We start from the raw sequence: 18,671 nt of genomic DNA, 5'->3' as shown, positions 1-18,671 counted from the left end.
TTTCCTCATTAAACATCTTGTGTTATGGTGTTCTTTTCATGTGGATGCTTTTGGTTCTATTATTTGCATTAATTCTTGCATACCGGTATACTGTTACTTTATATTCTACATATTCAGTTTTAAGAAAATTTCATAACCGGACAGATACTGATTCACCCCCCCATCTCAGTATCTGTGGGAACCCTAACAATTGGTATCAGAGCCTGGTCCTCTATTTTCAAAAGCCTAACAACTTGAGGAAGATCTTGACACTGGTAAAGATGGAAAATCTGATGAAGCAACTTGAAGGAGCTCTTACTGACTATGATGCAGAGAAGCTGAAAAATATCAAATTAGAAGATGATTTAAAAGTAGCTCAAGACATTATTCAAGCACTTCAAGAAAATCTTACTGTTACAAGAAACAAGAGAAGAGAACTTTGTGAAAAATTGCAAAATGAAAAGGAATCACTAATTGATATGATAAGCAAATTGAAACAAGAGATCATGACAACAAAAAATGAAATGCAGGATATGACTGAGAGATTCTGCAAAGAGATTGAAGACAAAAAGAGGAATGAAGAAGAATTGACTAGAAGACTAAGTGATGCAGCAAATGAGAACACAAGACTTAGCTATGAAAATGATATGTTGAAGACAGATCTGATGCACACTCAAAATGACTCGAATGAACTAATGAGACAAAAAGAGATCTTGGAAAGGGAATTGGAAACTGCAAATCAACACAAAGAAAAATTCAAGAAAAGCTCAAAAGAACTTGGTACCTTATTGAAGAATCAAAAACCCAAAGGTGACATTTCTGGAGTTAGATTTGAAGTTGGAGAAAGCTCCGATACTGTAAATACCCAGGATCAAAGCAAACCGGTAAGAACCTCTAATACTTACAAATTCAATGGAAAATGCTTTAACTACAATAAATATGGTCATAGGGCAAATGAATGTAGATCTAGGAATTATCAGAACATCAATCCTCCCATCGGTCAATGCACCAAATGCAACAAAATTGGTCATAACTCTGAAAATTGCAGAATGAATGTAAGATGCTATGTTTGTGGAAGATTTGGTCATTTATCAAATAAATGCATAACACAAACCGGCATAGGTTATGGGAAAGCTATTCAGAAAAATAATGTAACTTGTTATGCATGTAACAAGATTGGTCATATTGCTAAATTTTGTAGAAGTAAAGGTACACTGGTAGATAACAAAAGCACTAGCTTGAAAGCTAAAGAAAAGGATGAAGAGGTTAAGCAAGAATTTTCAAAACAATGGATTAGAAAAGGTGATCTAAATATTGGGGTTACTCCTCCACTGGTAGAACCAACAAATGCTTCACCGATAGGACGATATGATGCTCCACCGATAGGACAAAGCAATGCTCCACCAGCAGGATGTTCTTCATCAAGTTGAAGAAAATTATCTTAAGGGTTTGGCAATTTAATGACACATGTGCTATTATTCCCTCGATTAGAGAAAAGAAGTTGAAAATCCTTCATTACCGGCAAATAAAGTTGAGTTAATACATTGCTGGCAAACAATTAATGTGGTAGGTGGCAGAAAAGACTTTATAAAATAAGGTTTTTTGGCTCCATTTCATTTCACCGTGAATTCAAACTTTCAGAGAGCGCGAAGATTTCTGAGCTAAGGCATTCCGAGCAAAGAGGAAAAGCACTTTAGCAATCAATCCATCCAAAGGCAGAAAAAGGTATTTATCATCATGGCATCCTCCTCTACACCTGAATTCATAGCAAACCCTACAGTAGTCAAGGTTATAAAATGACCTAGGCCCATGTTTGAGCTAGTTCCTGAGGTAGCTAAGAAAGATGACAACATAGGTGCTTTTTCCCAAATTCCAAAGGGTGTTGTTTATGTAGAAGACCCTAGAATGTATATTCATTGCAACATAGAAGAATTAGGTGATGAAGAAATAAAAAACATGTACAAATCTGTTATATGTGATAATGCCGGAAATGTGAAACCTGAACATAAAATTATTGAAACCCTAGGATTCACTGAAATCCTCTGCATTCCTGAATTTCCCAAGGAAGTGATTAGGATAGTTCTCAGCAGGGTACATGGCTCATTCTTTTGGCTTGACTTAGTGCACAAAATTACAAAGGTAGCTATGAAAGCAGTAACAGGGTTACCTTCCACTGGTACCAAACCCGACAAAACCAAGAAGGTCTCAAATGACCTAGTAATGAAATTAACTGGTGCAACATCCAACAAAAGATCATTGAGGGTTAATGATGTGACTAATACAAATGTGAGATTCATTAGCATGATTCTAGGTTACAAAGCAACTCATGCAAATAGGCTTAACTCTGTTTCCAGTTTATGCATAAAGAGTGCTCATGACATGGTTAAGAACAATGTAAAAATTGATATCTATGAATGGTTAAAAGATGAGTTAATTGATAACTTAGGAAAAATCAAGAAAGATAAGAAAGGAACCTTTAGATTTGGAAATTTGCTTGTATTCTTAATGCTACATATAACCAAACAGGCTCCCGGTATAGGCAACAAGGATTTTGGATTTGACATACCGGTAGGAAAACAATTGTTTGACTTATTCAACAACATGGGTGAAAACAAAGAAAAGAATATCCATGAGTATTTTCAAGTACTAAAGGTCAAAATGAATAAGAGGATTAGAATATCATAGGAAATTGTCAACAAATATAAGGATGACATATGTTTTGTAATAAAAAAGGATGAGATCTGGATAGAAGCAGTCATCCCAAGAACAATCTGGGTTACAGAAATGGGGTACGAAGCAGATGACCACATACTGGAAACTTATGCCAAAGCACTTCTGGAAGCCCCCCATGAACCAAAGGAAGAAGTATTTGGTAGTGCTGAGCACATTGAAAGTCAAATTCAATCTAAAAAGAGAGTAAAGAAAGTTGAGGCATCTATGAGGAAAGGAAGCAAGCAAGCAAAAGCCTTAAAAGATGATGTATTAAAGAAAACCGGCATAACAGAAGAAGAGTTGGCAGCCCAATAGCCTGAAACTCATCTATCGCCGATAGATACCTCCTCAGAAGGAGATATACCAGCAACTTTCAAAAGAGTTGTTAGGAAAAAAGATCCCTCACCGATATCCACTCCTTCACCTAGAAGGACAAGACAAAAGCAACAAGCTGTAAGGTCTCCAGTCAAGAAAGCCACACCTAAGAAAAAGCTGACCCCCAAGAAGAAGAAGATGAAAGACACTGACTTGGCCCCTTTTGACATATTACTGAATGAAATCATAGAGGAAGGTAAATTGAAAAACATAGGGAAAATCTATGACACCCTATCAGAAGATGAGAAATGACAAATTGAGGAAAGTGTTATACTACACATGGACATGTATAAAAAGTTTTTGATGCAAGTCCTATATGAAATTCCTAATGAATTATATAAAAGACTTGAGGCCAGAAGACAAGGAATAATTGAGTTGGATAAGAAAATAAAAATAGAGAAATTACTTGCAGTATACCTGACCAACTCACCTAAGGAAATTGATGATTTGATAGCTCAGGCCAACCAAATAGTCTTTTCCACTGCACACCGGCAAATATCATTAATGGCAGGTAGAGTTACTAAAGTTTCAACTGAAACAGAAGATGGTTGGGATAGATTCTTGGTTGAAAAAGAAAAACAAGAAGAATATATGAATCCCAAGCCCATTCTGGTATATCAAAAGGACAAAGGGAAAGGTAAAGTTGGTGGACCGCCAAGTATCAAGATTAGAGACAACTTACCCCCACCTCCTTTAAATACTCAACTGGTAAAAACAACTATAGAAGATCAACCGGCAGCTGAGAGCATGGACACAGAGGATAACAATCCTAATCCTGAAGTCCTATATACTGTGAATGTTGATACTCAAAAAATCAACATAGTGGTAGATAAGGATACCACAGATAAATCTGATAATAAAGAGCAACCGGCAACAGGAAACCAAGAGCAACTGACAGTAGATTCAGAGAAAAAGATGGAATCTGGAACACAAACAGAGCAACCGACAGAGCTAAAGGGTCTAGAACAGATGCCACAAGTAAGAAACGATGCAAGAAAAACTGTGGAGACACAAACAGACCTACCAGAGGTCAATACCAACATGGTCCCTTCCATCGGCACTCAATTTACTAGATCACCATCAAATGTAATAGAGGTATTGCTTGATTCTATCAAGAAAATAACTGATTATAGCTCACAAGCCTATAAAGCAATAGATGATTCAATTCCAATTTTGAAATTAATAGCTCCAAATTGTAATATAGCCAACAAAGATTCTTTAGGCCAGTTGGATACACTTTGTAAATATATTTCTGGAAATTTTGAGCAAACAAAGGTAGAAACTGTAAAGGAAAGTGTAGAAAAAGAGAAACAAAAATTCTTTGAGGAAGGAATAAAGAAGTGTAACAGGGAATTTGACACACTTCTACTGGAACTGTGCAATTCATTGAAAGAGTACAAAACTCTGTATAAAGACACCTGTAAGATAAACTTTTTGACCACAGATGTAGACAAAAAGATGAGCAAGGTATAGGAAGAGATCAATAAACTTGCTGATAATTTTGTTAACTCACTCGATACATTATTAGTTTTTGAGGAAAAGATAACAAATTTTGAGGAAGAATTGCTCAAATTAGAAAGAGAGAAAGAGAAAATAATAAACAAAGCAAAATTTTTGAGATCTAAACTAAGTCCAAGATTGGACTATTTAGCATCTCTGCGTAAGGAAATCTCAGAGGCACTAACACAGGATAGCAAAACACCGATAGAGCACCTGCAGCATCTCACCCGTACAGAACATAGAACTGAGATAGCAATAAAGGAGAGCAAGAAGTTTATGGATGGTATAAACTTAATTTTGGGAGATATTCTTCATTTAATAACTGCGCAACTACAAGGTTGAGGTTATGTATTGGTACAATTACAAATCTACTAACCTTTGTCATTGATGCCAAAGGGGGAGTAGTAGATGAGAAAATTCAAAACATAGGGATCACATACTCAGGGGGAGTCCTCATATTTTTGGTAACATTTTTTTGGTATATAGGGATCACATACTCAGGGGGAGTCCTCATATTTTTGGTAACATTTTTTTGGTATACACATTTTTGGATATCTTTTTGAAGTTTCTCATGAGTGTTGCCATCAATGCCAAAGGGGGAGATTGTTGGCATATGGACACTCCAATGAGACATTGTGTGTGATTGAAGGTTTTGTCATTGATGGCAACCTTGCAATCCTATGGCACCGGCAAGACACTATACCGACAAAGCATTACACAGGCAACCTTGCAATCCTATGGCACCGGCAAGACACTATACCGACAAAGCATTACACAGGCAACCTTGCAATCGTATGGCACCGGTAAGACACTATACTGGCAAAGCATTACATAGGCAACCTTGCAATCCTATGGCATCGATAAGACACTATACCGGAAAAGCATTACTCAAACAGAACAGTGCTCCGGCATCAACAAAATCAATCTACATCAGCACTAGCACAAAAGATGTACACCGGTACAGAAGATGTACATCGACACAGAAGGAAATATGTATATCGACACAGAGGCCGACAGGATTTTTGATATGTAATATTTTGTTTATCATTGTAAGCTGACTTGGCAAATTGTAAAATGACTCTTGTATATAAAAGAGATCATTGTAGGCATTTGTAGGATATGGATAGAATGTAATAAATAAATTATAAGGTAGACCTAATGTGTGAATTGTAGGTCAAGGGTATATGTAAAGAACAGAGCAAGAACCGGTACTAAATCTGGCATTGAAGATGCTATTGTAAAGTAGTACAGAATATTGGATTTGTGTAAAATCTCATTGTAAGTCAGTGTGACTTCTTATTGAGCAGTGAGCTCTAGGTAGTTGGCCTTCCTACATGTGCAGGCCCCTATTGTAAGTAATATTCTCTTATTGGCCAGTAAGTGAATATTGTGGGTCACAAATCCCATCAAGGTTTTTCCCACACTGGGTTTCCTCGTTAAAAATCTTGTGTTATGGTGTTCTTTTCATGTGGATGCTTTTGATTCTGTTATTTGCATTAATTCTTGCATACCGATATACTGTTACTTTATATTCTGCATATTTAGTTTTAAGAAAATTTCATAACCGGACAGATACTGATTGACCCCCCCCTCTCAGTATCTGTGGGAACCCTAACACAAGTGAACCGGTATGAAGAAGTATGAAGAGATGACGTGAACCGGTGTCAGGGTCTCACTAAGTGTCACTACCGGTTGGTAGTCTCAGCTCTAGGGTTACCAATTTTATGATCCAGGTTGAGTTAGCTAAGAGATGTGAATGAGATTGAGGTGCCACGTTAGCCTTGTGCATGTGAAGGATTTACTTGAGGATCTTGCATGAGAAGATCGATTGCATTAAAAAACTACATCGGGAATGATCATTCTTCTTAGTGGTATGAGAAGAGAGCATGATGGGTTACCGATTTCCATGTACAGTGAAGAATGAACGATGTAGATTGTCTTTTGATCTGTTTGAAATTGTAATAGTCTATGCAATGTGTTTGGATGGTCAGGATTGGACCGCTTGTATTGTAAACCTAAGATGCTTAGGGTTTATGCTACCAACCTAACTATTGTCTATAAGGTCGATGATGTTTGTTATTGTAAAGTTGCTGGCAAAAGTTGTGTGTGTGTATCCGAGTGATGAGATACTTGCCTGACCAGTAAGAGGAAAACTATAGAGTGTGATTGCAAAGTAGAGGACATGAAAAGGATCCGCTTTGGCATGTAGTGTTGTTATCAGATCAAGAGTTTTACCTATTGTCTTCTAATCATTTCAATAGTTGGAAAATCTCTTTACCAGGTAGCTTTAACAGGCTTATTGTAAAACCTTTAACCGGGTGACTCAAGATCATTGAGTTCTTCAAATCCTCTAGCGAGGTAACCTTTAACAGGGTTTCAACCTTTAACAGGGTATATAGCCATCCCTTAACCAGGTGATCTCTAACATGATCGATTCCTAGCAGAACCTTATTTTAAAGTCTTTAACCAGACTAGGCTCCTAACAGAGCGAGGTTCAAAAGAGTTCAAAAACAAGTTTGTGGGTATTCATCCCCACCGTGGTTTTTCCCATTTGGGTTTCCACGTGAAAAATCTGAGTGTCATGTGTTATGCATTTTTCATGTGATGATTATGTATTCTTTGTTTGAAAGATTATGCATGCAGAGTTAATAGGTTATGGTATTACTGGTATACCACATGCATATGTTTATGGGTGAAGTTGATATCAAATATTGAAAGTATTTGAAGTGTTCATACTTATCAGTTTATGGTGTTTGATGTCCTACTATGTTTAACTTGTATTTCCATGGTTAAGTTCAGTAATGATGACCATCAGTTGGTATTGCTTTAACTTGATAAGTTGTTGAGAGAGTTTTTGCCTGTACTGATTCACCCCCCCTCTCAGTACTGGTTAGGGTATCTATTGTTCATCATCATTCATCAATTGGTATCAGAGCGCCTCTAGGTCGTCGGTGATATAAGCTTAACTGCCCGAGGTAAAAGATCTTGTTGTAATGATGAAGAGGGAGGGTCCTAAGTTCAATTGAGATAAATTTAAGATATGGAAGGACAAAATGAAGATTTACATCAGGAGTATGGGTGCTCAACACTGGAGCTATGTTGAAAATGCCTATGTGACTCCCATTGGCACTCTGACTGATGATTAGAAGAGAGAGATACAAGAAAATGGGCAAGTCATGGAAGCTCTTATAAGCATCCTATTAGATATTATTGATGTACAAGACAAGGACACACCTAAGGATGTATGGGATGCACTAGAAATCATTTATGATGGTGATGAGCATGTAAAGCAAGCTAAGGAAGAGAACCTTAGAGGTAAATTTGAGGACATGAGGATGGTTGAAGGAGAGACCATTCAACAATATGGTATTAGGATTAAGATTGTGGTTAGTGATATCAAAAGTGCTGGTGGAATGATTGATGATACCACTATTGTTAGTAAAGTCCTTAGATCATTCTTACCAATCTATGGAATTAGAGTTGCTGCTATCTAGGAACTAAGGTCTATTGATAAAACCAAGGTATCCTTAGATTCTATTATTGCAAAGTTAACTGCATATGAGTTGAATAGCTATGAAGGCAGTGTTCAGAAGACTGAGTCAGCCTTTAAAGCATCTACTGCACCATCTAGAAAAGGAAAAGAAACTAGTACCAATTATGAATCCAAACAATGTAGAGATATGGATGATGAAGAGATTATGATGGAGTTTGAATCTCTTCTTGCTAAAAAACTTCCGAAGGGAACTGGAAAATATAGAGGTAAACTTCCTTTGAAATGTTTTTCCTACAACAAGATAGGACATATAGCCGTGAATTGTCCTAACAGTGACAATAAGGATAAACCAGAGAGGTTTAGAAAGTATAAAGGAGGAAACAAAAGAAATTGTCTCGTTGTTGTGGATGGAGGTGTCACTGATGAAGAATTAGAGAATGAAGAAAATGAAGACATAGTATTTGTAGCTGTAAAGGAAGAAGTGTCTGACAAGAAAGCCCTTGTCTCTCGCATTGACAACTCCAATGAGTGGATTATAGATAGTGGGTGTTCTTACCAAATGACTGGTGATCGGAGAAAGTTTTTGTCTCTGGAAGAATATGATGGAGGTGTTGTTAGATTTAGCAACGATGCACCACATTTGGTGAAAGGTAAAGGATCCATCTCACTGAATGGAAAGAGCAGCGCAGATGATGTCTACTAGGTAGAAGGTCTTAAGCATAACCTGTTGAGTGTTGCTCAACTGAATGACAAAGGACTCATTCTGGAATTCAAAGGTGGAGTCTGTAGTATAATTGGGAAGAGTGATGAACTTATTGCCACTGGTAAGCAGACCAGAGGTAACCTATTTATGTTGAATGCAAAGATAAGTTGATGTCTAATGGCTAAGTTTGATGATAGTTGGATATGGCATAGGAGAATCTGTCATAGGAACTTTGACAACATTGTTAAAGCTGGTAGATCAAGGTGGTAAGAGGATTACCTTTGTTGACCAAAGCTGAGAATTCTTTGTACAGAGAATGTCAACTTGGGAAGATGTCTTCCTCAACTTTTAAAGGCAAGTCTTTCTCAGCAAGAAATTTACTTGATCTTGTGCATAATGATTTGTGTGGTCCTATGAAAATTAGAAGTATTCAGGGAGATAGGTATTTTATGATTCTTACTGATGACTACTCAAGAATGATGTGGGTCACATTCTTGAAAGACAAGTCTAAAGCATTTGGAAAGTTCAAAGCCTTCAGAGCATTAGTAGAGAAAGAAAGTGGTAAAAATATAAAATGCCTGAGAACTAATCAAGGATGATAATTCACTTCTGATGAATTTAACAAGTACTGTGAAGATAATGGTATCAAGAGGCAGTTTTCTACCCCAAGGACACCACAACAGAATGGCATAGCAGAAAGAAATAACAAGACTGTAGTTGAAGCGACTAGAACAATGCTGATCCAAGGAAAGGTTGCTCACACTTTTTGGAGAGAAGCAGTGAGCACTGTAGTCTATACTATGAACCGGGTACTTATCAAGAAAGGAAAAGATAAAACCCCTTATGAGTATTGGACCAGGAAAACTCCCACTGTGTGTAACTTTAAAGTGTCTGGTAGTAAGTGCTATATCAAGAGAGGTGAGCATTTGAGCAAATTTGATGCAAAATGTGATGAAGGAATATTTATGGGATATTCCACTAAGAGAAAAGCTCTCAAGTGCTACAACAATAGAACTCAGAAAATTGTTGAAAGTATCAATGTCAGGGTTGATGAATCCACTAAGGAACCTGAGGAAACCTGCAACAAAGAAGTGGAAGATGAACCGAGTATAGCCTTCTAGGAACCAATTAAGAAAGAAACTTGTAAAGATCTCAGTGTTCCTATACTGGTAGAAGCTGCAGTAAGAGAGGAAGAAGAGGTAAGTGAAGGAGAAGAAGAAAAGCTATTAGATCAGGCTAGAGTCATTCCTAGATATGTGAAGCTACATCATGATCTGAAGCAAATCATAGGAGATAAAGATGCAGGGATACTCACAAGAAGAAAAGTGAAGGAGAACTCTTGCATGATTTCTGAATTTGAACCCAAGACTTCCAAAGAAGATATTACAGATGGAGACTGGATTAAAGCAATAGAAGAGGATCTAGACCATATAGAAAAGAATGCAACATGGTCTTTGGTGCCTAGACTAGAACATAAAAATGTCATTGGTATGAAATGGGTCTTTAGGAATAAGATGAATGAAGAAGGCACAGTTGTAAGGAACAAGGCTAGGCTTGTATGCAAAGGACATACTCAGGAGGAGGGAGAAGACTATGGAGAAACCTTTTCTCCCATGGCTAGACTAGAAGGTTTCCAAATGCTACTTGCATTTGCAGCATTTAAGGGATTTAAGGTTTATTAGATGGATGTGAAGGCTTCTTTTTTGAATGGAATCCTAGAAGAGGAAGTGTATATAGAGCAACCATAAGAGTTTGCCTTATCAAAAGATAGTGACATGGTGTGTAGATTACACAAAGCCCTATATGGACTGAAACATGCATGTAAGGCATGGTATGAAAGATTACATTCTCATCTTGTGAAGATTGGATTTGAGAGAACAAGTGAAGATAGCAACATCTACTTGAAATCAGAAGGTGATCAGATTATGATCTGTGAAGTGTTTGTGGATGATATAATATTTGGAGGAGATGATAAAATGAGTCATGCATTTGTAGATGAAATGAAGAAAGAGTTTGAGATGTCTCTGATAGGAGAGATAAAGTTCTTCATTGGTTTAGAGATTCAACAAATGAAAGAGGATATCTATATTACCCAGTCCAAGTATGTCAAAGAGGTATTGAAGACTTTTGGCATGGAGGAAAGCAAATCGGTTGGTGCACCAATGGTGACTAGCTTTAAACTGACTAAGGAAGATGATTCAACATTGGTAAATGAGAAGGAGTATCGATTAATGATCGATAAGATGCACTACGTGGTGCACAACAAACTAGATATTGCTCATGTAGTAGGCATAGTAGCTCATTTTTAGAAATGTCCAAGAGAATCCCACTTGGTAGCAGTCAAGAGGATTCTTAGATATCTGAAAGGAATAGTTGACTATGGATTGTGGTATTCATATAATGGTGACTATAACCTCAAAGTATATACCAATGCCGATTGGGCAGGTAATGTGGACAATAGGAAGAGCACAACCGGTGGAGCGTTCTTTTTCAATGGAAGATTAGTATCATGGACAAGTAAGAAGCAGAGATATATTTCCCAATCTACAACTGAAGTAGAATATGTGGTAGTATTTATGAACTGCACTCAAGCAATCTAGATGAAACATGTATTGGAAGGTTTCAAAGTACCTGTATCTGAACCGGTGAACATATTTTGTGACAATACAAGTGTAATAAATATTTCCAAGAATCCAGTATTGCATGCTAGAACTAAGCACATTGAGCTTAAATATCACTTCTTGAGAGATAAATTTCAAAATAAGGAGGTTGTATTACAACATGTTTCCAATAAGAAGCAACTAGCAGACATATACACTAAGACCTTACCGAAGACTACATTTACCTATTTGAGAGGTGAATTAGGGGTTCTTCCCCTTCATGAAGTCAACTAAAGTTGTGTGCTCTGCATCAGTCAAGTACTATAGTGACAAATCTTTTGGGATTGATGTGTTGAAGGATGCTAGTCCATAGGGGGAGCAACATAGTAGAGTATGGAAGCTTGTGCCTCCACTTTGGCATTATTGTCAAAGGGGGAGAAGATATCTAATGTATGGGGAGAAGATATCTGATGATGAACTTACACTGGTCTATGATGATTACAGTTGCAATGTTACACTGTGTATTGCCATCAATGCCAAAGGGGGAGATTGTTGGATATTATTGGCATATGATGAACTGACATATTGATATGATGATAATGTGTGTTGTCATTGATGTCAATAAGTTCAAGTGAATCGGTATGAAGAAGTATGATGAAATGCAGTGAACCGGTGTTAGGGTTTCACTAAGTGTGACTATCGGTTAGTAGTCTCAGCTCTAGGGTTACCAATTTGGTGATCCAGCTTGAGTTAGCTAAGAGATGTGTATGAGATCAAGGTGCCACATCAGCCTTGTGCACGTGAATGATATCCTTGAGGATCTTGCATAACAAGATCGATTGCATTAAAAGTCTACCTCAGGAATGATCATTCTTCTTAGCAGTATGAGAAGAGAGTGTGATGGGTTACTGATTCCCATGTGTGGTGAAGAATGAATGATGCAGATTGTCTTGTGATCTGTTTGAAATTGTAATACTCTATGAAATGTGTTTGGACAACTAGGATTGGACCGCCTGTATTGTAAACTAAGATGCTTAGGGTTTAGGGTTTATGCTACTGACCTAACTATTGTCTATAAGGTTGATGATGTTTTTTATTATAAAGTTGTTGGCAAAAGTTGTGTGTGTGTATCCGAGTGATGATATAATTGCTAGACTAGTAAGAGGAAAACTACAGAGTGTGATTGCAGAGTAGAAGAAATTAAAAAGATCTTCCTTGGGATGTAGTGTTGTTATCAGATCAGGAGTTTTACATGTTGTCTTCTAATCATTTCAATAGTTTGAAAATCCCTTTACCGGGTAGCTTTAATAGGCTTGTTGTAAAACCTTTAACTGGGTGACTCAAGATCATTGAGTTATTCAAATCCTCTAGCGAGGTAACCTTTAAGAGGGTTTCAACCTTTAATAGGGTATATAGCCATCCCTTAACTGGGTGATCTCTAACAGGATCGGTTCCTAGTGAGAACCTTATTGTAATGTCTTTAACCGAACTAGGCTCCTAACAGAGGGAGCTTTGAAAGAGTTCAAAAACAAGCTTGTGGGTATTCATCCCCACCATGGTTTTTCCCATTTGGGTTTCCATGTGAAAAATCTATGTGTCATGTGTTATGCATTTTTCATGTGATGATTATGTATTCTTTGTTTGAAAGATTATGCATGCAGAGTTAATAGGTTATGGTATTACTAGTATACCACATGCATATGTTTATGGGTGAAGTTGATATCAAGTATTGAAAGTATTTGAAGTGTTCAGACTTATCAGTTTATGGTGTCTAATGTCTTATTGTGTTTAACCGGTATTGCCATGGCTAAGTTCAGTAATGATGACAATTAGTTGGTATTGCTTTAACTTGATAAGTTGTTGAGAGAGTTTTTGCCTGTACTGATTCACCCCCCCTCTCAGTATCGGTTAAGGTATTTGTTGTTCATCTTTATTCATCAGTCTTATGTGTTGGATATTATTTGTTTGGTCTAAGGCCGACATGGTTTGTAATTATGTAATTGGTTTATTATCTGGTGGCCGACCTAATGGTTTATGGTCGTGGGTTTGTATATATAGATGTAAGATCTAATTGTAGATCATATGGTAGAGATATATGGTTATGGGAAAGGAATGTAATGTGCAAATAATGTAATATCATTTAGGCAGAAGATTTGGTTGATCATTGGAGATCGAATTGGGTTTATGTAAGAGGATTTAGTCCTCTGCTATTGAGCTCAACTGGAACTGTACCCAAGCATAGGAGATGCTATCTTTTGTAGTTCAACACTTCTCTGAATTGTAGTTTGGATTTCTATGTAGTCAGTGAGGCTCCTTTTTTGATGAGCAGTTACTCTAGGTTGTTGGCCTTCCTGCAAGTGCAGGCCCCTCATTTGTAATTCACATACTTACTACAGAAGTATTATCTGACTGTGGGTAGGCTTCCCACTGTGGTTTTTTCCTTTATCAGGGTTTCCACGTATAAATCTTGGTTTCATGTGGATGGTATTTATTCTATGATTATTTTTTATGCTTAATTGGTTTAACTGGTATTCTAATATTAATGTTTTAGTTTCCAGTATTAAAGTTTTAATTGCTAATGGTTTCGGTAATCTATGACAACTGATTCACCCCCGCCCCCTCTCAGTTGTCTTCCAGTTATTTGAACTGTCTAACAATTGGTGTCAGAGCTTTGGTCCTCTTTGCAAAAAGCTTAACCACTTGAGGAAGATCATATGGCGACTAACAGTTCAAGTTCATCCAGTTCTTCTGGAGCTATCTTTCGGAGAGATATTCCTAGGCTAGATGGAACAAATTACATAGTATGGAAGATTCAGATGGAGACTCGTCTGAAATGTCTTGGCAAGGAGATTTGGGAGATCACACAGAATGGTGTCACACTCTATAATCCAACATCTAGAAATCCTTCTTTGGAAAACCTAGATAAGAATCTTGAGAATGATTGTAGAGAACAAGAAACCCTCTTGTGTGCACTTTCTGATTGACAAATAATGGGATTAATAGACAAATCATCTGGAAAGGCTATATGGGATAAGTTGGAGACTCTTAATGAAGGTGAACCTATAGTAAAGATTGCTAAACTTGATGGTTACCAGGTGAGATATTAAAACCTGAAAATGGAAGAAGATGAAAGGATTACTGCATTCATGGAAAGGGTAAATGAGATTGTTATGGGAATTCAATGTTATGGTGGAACTCTGAGCGAAGATGAAATTGTTTTTAAAGTTTTGAGAGCCCTACCACCAGCTTACAAAATGAAGGCTACTACTATTAATGAATTGAGAACAATGGCTAATACATATATCAACAAAGATGCCTATGTTGGGAAACTATTTGCTTTTGAGCTTCAAGAATTTGGACCTTCTAGAGCTGTGAAGACTGAACCTATTTTTAATGCATCTACATCTACAACCGGTAACCAAGATGGGAAAGATTTATTCAAAGGAATTAGAAGATATGAAGAGAGAAGATGATGATTTTGAGTAACTTGAAGTACTATTTGCTAGAAGAGTACCTAAAGGAGCGGTAGGAAGTAAGTATGAAGGAAAAAAAACTTTAAAATGTTTTGCATGTAATAAGATTGGTCATTTTGCATCTAGATGTCCTGAAAGGAACTCAAGATTTGAGAGAAGAGTTAGAAGATCATTTAAGCCTAAGCTTGGATATCTGAACAAGTATAAGTACATGAAAAATAGAGACAAATCATGCTACATAGCAAATTTGGAAGGCATTCCTGATTATGATGATGAACTGACAAAAGACTCTACTAGTGGTTCTGACAATGGAGAGGAATGGGTGTTCCTGGATAAAGGAAAATGATCTGACACTGGAAGAGAATTTACCTAAAGAGAAGGCACTTGCTTCTAAAATTTAAGACAAGGATGAATGGGTAATTGAGAATGATTGTTCACATCATATGATTGGAGATAAAGGGAATTTTCTGTCTTTGCAAGAATTTGATGGTGGTCTAGTTAGATTTGGAGATGACAAAGCATGTATGATCAAAAGAAAAGAAACTAGATCATTGGATGGTAATAACAATACTGACAATGTTTATTATGTTGAAGGTTTAAGGCATAATCTTTTGAGTGTAGGATAATTGGTGGATAAGGGATTTCAATTACAGTTCAAGGATGGAAAATGCAAAATAATTAACAGATCTGGTTTGGAGATTGCAACCGGTACATAGATAAAAGGTAACATATTTCATTTGAACTCCAGTGAGAAGGAATGTTTGATTACACAGATTGATGAGAGTTGGCTATGGCATAAAAAGTTGTGTCATGTGAATTTTTATTGCATTGTGAAGATCAGTTCAAATAAGGTAGTTAGGGATATACCTAAGATTATGAAGCCCTATAATCCAGTATGTAAAGAATGTCAAATGGGCATATAGGTCAGAACCTCTTTGAGGAGTATACAAGATAAATCAAATGATGATCTTGATCTTATTCATAATGATTTGCGTGGCCCTGCTAGAGTTAAAAGTTTTGAAGGTGATAGATATTTCATGCTAATCATTGATGATTGTTCGAGAATGATGTGGGTTACTTTTCTAAAAGAAAAATCCAAAGCATTTGAAAAGTTTAAAATCTTTAAGGCTAAAGTGGAAATTGAGACAGGATTGAAGATTAAATGTTTGAGGTCAGATCATGGTGGATAATTCACATCCGGTGAGTTTAATAACTTTTGTGAGAAGAATGGTATAAGAAGACATTTTTTTGCTCCCCAGACACCTCAGCAAAATGGAGTTGTGGAAAGGAAGAACTAAACTATCTTGGATGCTTCTAGAACAATGATGATGGAAGCTAATCTACCTCATATCTGCTGGAGAGAAGAAGTGAGCACAACTATTTATACATTCAACAAAGTACATATTAAAGGAGAAACCGGTAAGACACCTTATGAATTATGGTTTTGCAATACACCTACAGTTAAGTATTTCAAAATATTTGGTAGTAAATGTTATATAAGGAGAGATGATATCATTGGCAAATTTGATCCTAGATGTGATGAAGGCATATTTCTTGGTTATTATAATGAAAGCAATCCATATAGATGTTATAACAAGAGATTGCAGAGAATTGTGGATAGTGATAATGTCAAAGTAGATGAGCTGAATAGAAGACAAAACAGAGTTTATGAGAAGGAATCGGCAGTGGAAATGATTATATATGAACTAGTAGCACTTTTATTGGAACATAGTGTTGAACTAGTTACTCTGACAGTATCAGAGAATTCTACAGTAAGTGAAGATCAGGGAAGAGGAATAGAGAGTCAAAGGACTCCTAGGTATATGAGATTGAATCATTGAAAAGTTCAGATCATTGGGGATACAAGCAATAGAGTGATGACAAGAAGAAGACTAGCAACTAATGAGGTATGTTTAACTTTACAAGTTGAACTAGTATCAGTAATTGAGGCATGCAAAGATTAATATTGGTTGAAAGCTATGGAAGAAGAATTAGATCAGATTGAGAAAAATAACACATGGACTTTGGTTCCTCGACCTAAAAATAAGAATGTTATTGGAACTAAATGGATTTTTATGAATAAATTGAATGGGGATGGTCAAGTTATAACATATAAGGCTAGATTGGTTTGTAAAGGATATTCTCAGAAGGAAGGAATTGATTATGGAGAGACTTTTGCACCTATAATTAGGATTGAAGCTGTAATATTATTTCTTGTTGATGTTGCTTATAAAAACTACAAGGTTTATCAGATGGATGTTAAATGTAAATTTTTGAATGGGGATCTTGATGAGGAAATTTATATTGAGCAACCTGATGGTTTTTCACTATTAGATGATACAAACATGGTTTGCAGGTTAAAGAAAGATTTATATGAATTGAAACAAGCACCTAGAGCTTGGTATGCAACGTTGGATAAATATCTTTTGAAGCTTGGTTTTACTAAGGGTAGTGCTGACAATAATTTATAATATAAAATCACTGATGATGATATACTGATTATTAAAGTATTTGTTGATGATATTATTTTTGAAGGTGAAGATAAGTTATGCATAGAATTTTCTAAGAATTTGGAGAAAAAATTTAAGATGTCTATGATTGGAGAGATGAATTTTTTCTTAAGTTTGTAGATTACTCAGTTTGACAAAGGTATTTTCATCTATCAAACTAAATATGCTAAGGAATTGTTGAAGAGATTTGGTATGGGAGATTCTAAACCGGTAAGTACTCCTATGGTTACAAGTGAGAAATTGACAAGAAAAGATGTTTGTGCACCAGTAAATCCTACAAGATACAAATCTATGATTGGTGGTCTACTTTATTTGACTCTGACTAGGCCTGACATTATGAATGTTGTTTGTATTATTTCAATATTTTAGAATGATCATAGAGAAAATCATGAGATTGCAGTGAAAAGGACTTTTAGATACTTGCAAGGTACATTAGAATATGGTTTGTGGTACCCTAAAGATGATAACTTTACTTTATATGCATATACAGATGCTGATTGGGCTAGAGATGTTGATGACCAGAAAAGTACTTTCTATGGAGCATTCTTTCTTGGAAAGAAGTTGGTTTCATGAATCAACAAGAAGCAGTGATGTACTTCTTTACCTACTGCTGAAGCTGAGTATGTTGTTGCTGCCACTAACTATACACAGGTTTTATGGATGAAGCAAATGTTGAAGGATATAAAGATGGATTGTGATGCACCGATAGTTATTCACTGTGATAACTCTGCTACTATTGATATATCAAAGAATCTGATATTTCATTCTAAGACAAAACACATATCTATCAAGTATAAATTTTTGAAGGAAAAGGTGGAAGCAAATGAAGTTAGACTGGTTTATGTGAACACTAAAGAGCACATTGTAGATATTTTCACTAAACCTTTGCCCAAGGAATCATTTGAGTACCTAAGAGATAGGTTGGGAGTTTTTGCCCCTCTGGTAGAGACTTGAATGATGCAGTTTGGCATCAGTCTGGTATGCATTATCAGAGATACTATTCATTCCGACACTTATGTTGGGATGCTACTGCTCAGGGGGAGTAGTTAGCTTTGTGATTAAGTGGTTTATGTTTTTGCTTTGATATTTTTGTTAGATTTATGGCATTTATGTCAAAGGGGGAGTGATATCGATGTGAAAAAGGAAGTAAAAAAGAAAAAGAAAAAAGGGAGAGATTGAAAGCTTTATAGAGATATCATTCACAGGGGGAGTTTGGTCCTTATTTCAAAGTTGTATGTGGGATATTGTTGGTTGTCTTCAATTAGGGGAGACTTGTTTGGCATTTCTTGGTACTTAGAGGTTTTTCAAATTTAGTGTTGCCATCAA

This window comes from Cryptomeria japonica, chromosome 2, assembly GCF_030272615.1.
Source record: "Cryptomeria japonica chromosome 2, Sugi_1.0, whole genome shotgun sequence".
NCBI classification, from domain to species: Eukaryota; Viridiplantae; Streptophyta; class Pinopsida; order Cupressales; family Cupressaceae; genus Cryptomeria; species Cryptomeria japonica.
The sequence above is the reverse complement of the archived record's forward strand: the minus strand, read 5'-3'. Positions refer to the sequence as shown.